Here is a 4,584-nt window from a genome sequence, read left to right as displayed (position 1 = left end):
GTGTGTGTGTGTGTGTGAGTGTGTGTGTGTGTGTGTGTGTGTGTGTGTGTGTGTGTGTGTCTGTGCCTGTCTATGTATTTGTATTTATCTATCTGTCTCTCTCTGTATGTATGCATGTATCTATTTGTATCTATATCTATCTACTCTCTCTCTCTCTCTCTCTCTATATATATATATATATATATATGTGTGTGTGTTTATATATATAATATATATATATATATATATATATATATATACATACATGTATATATATTCACATGTAAATATGTATGTGTATGTGTGTTCTATACCTACATATTGATGATGCCTACACACACACTCCACCAGATCCTGCCCCGCCGCATCTAATTGGCCCCGTAAGCGTGCCACTCTGGAAAAACCCGCGTTCGATGCACGCCTTTTTCCAGCGTGTTTTGTGCGAAGACTATTAATCAGTTCCGGATCCTTGAGTGGGCGGACCCGTGTGAACCCTCGAGCATTTCAGTAATAAAGAAAGGAGCTTGTTTTTATGTTGTTGGTTGGGGAGGTGATGAACAGAGAAGGGGGCAAGCAAGGGTCGTTTCTGTCAGTCTGTCGGTGTCAGTGTCAGTCTGTGATTTACTATTATTATGGGCAATAAAGTAAGGGCAGTCTATACAGTATTTAGGAAGAAGTATTAGTTGTATATCACCTATTCACCAGCCTTTTCTTTTCAATTGCAAATGTATCCCTTTTCTAATTTTGTTATATTTTTTAATTCTGTCTTTCTTTTTCCTATGTGTCAATTCATCGAATATTTTGAAACATTTTTAGTATCATGATAAGTTTGAAATGTATCCCCTTAGGACATATTCTCCAGTGTTAGACATAATTAGCCTATTGTAACTTTAATTTTATTATCATAGGGGTCAATAACTGGAAGTGACACGCTTATAACAAAGGATTCTGATATGTGAAAGTAATTGTTATGACCTAAATACGCTGGTCTAATAACACTACCAAGGCCATTATTAATAGTTATATCCATTGACATAACCATTAGGCATCTGAACCTTGTCTCATACTAGCCCACCTCCCCCCCTCCCGCCCCCGAGTCTTATGAATATCACATTTCAATATCATTTTTTCCATGATAATCTTTCACTATATTTTACTTCAGTCTTTCTGTTGCAGGTATTGTGAGTTTTAAGATATGTGGAATAAATATACCACTTATTTCCACGAGTCCTCGAGTTAATGAGCGGAAATATCAACCGATTTCTCTGTATTGAAAGATTCGGTGCTTTTACATATCCAGTGCTTTTCACTCTCCAAGACCCCAGTTTTCAAAGTTATCTAACCTCTACCACCACTTTTTTAGGGCCGTGGAGTACGCCCTTTGTACTTCTTGGACAAGTGTCTCCTGTTTTTACCGTCCCAAACGACTGGCTTAATCGGTAGCACTTTATCAATCACACTTTGAATCGACAGCTCAGAGGATAAGTTCGATGGCTTTGTAAGTCGTTCCTACATTTGGCGGCGAAGTAAGAGAGCAACATTAAGAGTGGTAGGCCTATAGCTCAGGATCCTCAGGGGTTTCTTTTCAAGGTCCGGGAGAAGTACGCGTCGTCATTGTTGAGCAGAACACCCGGGCTTTATAATTGGCTTAACAAGGAATATGGATCTCGGTCCAGTCTTCTTGTAATGGACTAACTATATATCTATATATCGATACACTGTGTATATACGTATATATGTGCCTGTGTGTATAATCTGTATATATTTAGATACACACACACAGACACACACTGAAAAGGTGTGAGAAAGAGGAAGAAAGTAAGTATGAAAAAGAGAAGAGGGGAAGGAACTATATATATATATATATATATATATATATATATATACATATATGTATGTATGTATGTATGTATGTATATATAAAGAAATAAATAGACAGACAGTTAGACAAACGGACAGACAGACAGAGATCTAGATATAGATATAGATATAAATTTGTGTATGTTTGTGTATATATTATAGAGATACACATCATATACGTACATACATACATATATATATATATATAATATATATATGTTTATATATATATATATATATATATATATATGCATGCATGTATGTATACAATGCTTGTTCTACAGAGGTAGTAGACTAATGATTTCCGCTCTGCTTCAGGATTAAGCCTGTTATGATTACACATCCGCCACACTAGTTCCCAGTGATGTAACCTGATTCTTTGGGTTTCCAAAACAAATCTGTGAACGAGAGAAGGTGCTATCACGTTTCAGTCCGTGGTCCGAAAGGGTATATATATATATATATATATATATATATATATATATATATATATATATATATGACAGTCTACTGTGATCCGAAAGATTATATATATATATATATATATATATATATATATATATATATATGTATGTATGCATGTATGTATGTATGTATGTATATATTAAAAAAAAAAAAATCTTTTGTTTCTTTCCGAGGCTCTCAGCTCTAATTGAGCGTCTACAGGATAGCCGTACTCAAGACCTGCTGTTTTGGGCGCCCGGAGCAAGGGTGCGCGAGGGGCCCGCTCGCTGTTCAAGGTGGGAATTTGGGGCCGCTCCTTCTGTCCACACCGTGAGAAGGAAATTGTTATGAACGTTATGTCCTAGGCCTACCAATGCCTTCCTTCGGCTCATCTGTCGATTATGTTTACGCTTGTTATCTAATCTGTTATCTAATCGTCTGCTTATTATGGCGATTTCGCTTCATCTGTTTATATTTTGATTGGTGTTATGATGACTATCGTGATGCGCAGATACACACCCGATTAAGTGTTAGACACGTTAATATAATATTCATTTCAGACGCTGAATCATGAACGAAAGAATCAATATTATGTTGATTGTGATGACGAACATAACGAGCTTGATTATTAATGATATATATTGTCTTATACAATGCTCTTTCAGGTAAATGATGTCTGTGAATACGAGTGTGTGTGTGTGTGTGTGTGTGTGTGCGTGTGTGTGTGTGTGTGTGATTGATTGAGTGAGTGAGTGAGTGAGTGTGTGTATGTGTGTGTGTGTGTGTGTGTGTGTGTGTGTGTGTGTGTGTGTGTGTGTGCGTGTGTGGGTGATTGATTGAGTGAGTGAGTGAGGGAGTGTGTATGTGAGTGTGTAAGGCGTGTGTATGTACGTGCGTGACTTCCTTCCTTGACCTTCACCGCACACTTGCCTTCGTCATCGTCACGTGATCTGTGAGCCCCGCCAGAGTGAGGGTCTGGCCGAACACCGCGTTACGTCATTTCGTAGCAGGATATCGAATGCCACCGGTGGGGTGAGGTGCTCGCGTTACCCAGTTGTAAAGAGGAACATATATATTTATATGCATATAAGTGCTACACGTATATATCTCTGCGCTCTCTCTCTCTCTCTCTCTCCCTCTCTCTCTCTCTGTCTGTCTATCTCTCTCTCTCTCTCTCTCTCTCTCTCTCTCTCTCTCTCTCTCTCTCTCTCTCTCTCTCTCTCTCTCTCTCTCTCTCTCTCTCTCTCTCTCTCTATCTCTCTCTTTCTCTCTCTTTCACACACACGCGCGTGCGTGCGTGCGTGTGTGTGTGTGCGTGCCTAACAACCTAGCACACGCACACACTAATATATTTATATGTGTGTATGTGTGTATTTATTTATTTATGTATTTGTTTATTCATATACATATATATGGATCTGGCAGAGGAATGTTTCACGATCTGCGTCAAGCTGTCCACAGCCGAATAGCATATCGACCAGATGCTCCTTGTCATTAAATTATGCAATCCTAAATATCGTTCCAGACTGAGAAAATGTGTCCTTGGAACCTGGACTCTGTTGTCTGTGGAAGATCTCACGTTGGCGTCATTATATGGTCATTAGTGAAAGCTATCAGTGGAATATGATGCTATGCACAGAATTACCGTCTAGTTTGTTTCTACGTGGATGGGAGCTTGTAAGAACAGATTTCGTTCGTGTGCTTATGATTTCTGTTAATGTTCAGTGTCTACAAAATTCCACAGGAATGAGAGGAACCGGGATTATATGATTATATTATTCTCTCTCTCTCTCTCTCTCTCTCTCTCTCTCTCTCTCTCTCTCTCTCTCTCTCTCTCTCTCTCTCTCTCTCTCTCTCTCTCTCTCTCTCTCTCTCTCTCTCTCTCTCTCTCTCTCTCTCTCTCTCTCTCTCTCTCTCTCTCTCTCTCTCTCTCTCTCTCTACATCTACTCAACCTCTGCCCCTCCCTTTCCCTTTCCCTCTCCTTCTCCCTTTCTCTCTCCCTTCCCTTCTCCCTCTCTCCCCCTCCATCTCTCTCTCTCTACATTTCACTCTCCCTTTCACTCCCTCTCTCCCTCTCTACCTTTCACTCTCCCTTTCACTCCCTCTCTCCCTCTCTCTCCCATTCAAAACTGGCCCCGACATCGAACTAAACGTCAGTTCACAATGTCCCTCCCTCTCTTCCGCCTTCTCCCTCCCCCCCATCCTCCATTCCATCCCCCCACCCATCCTCCACTCCCCATTCCCTCCCCCACACATCCTCCATTCCCCATTTCCTCCCCTCCCCCCCCCCTCACCCCCCA

The sequence above is a fragment of the Penaeus chinensis genome, chromosome 29 (assembly GCF_019202785.1).
Source record: "Penaeus chinensis breed Huanghai No. 1 chromosome 29, ASM1920278v2, whole genome shotgun sequence".
Classification (NCBI taxonomy): domain Eukaryota; kingdom Metazoa; phylum Arthropoda; class Malacostraca; order Decapoda; family Penaeidae; genus Penaeus; species Penaeus chinensis.
The sequence above is the reverse complement of the archived record's forward strand: the minus strand, read 5'-3'. Positions refer to the sequence as shown.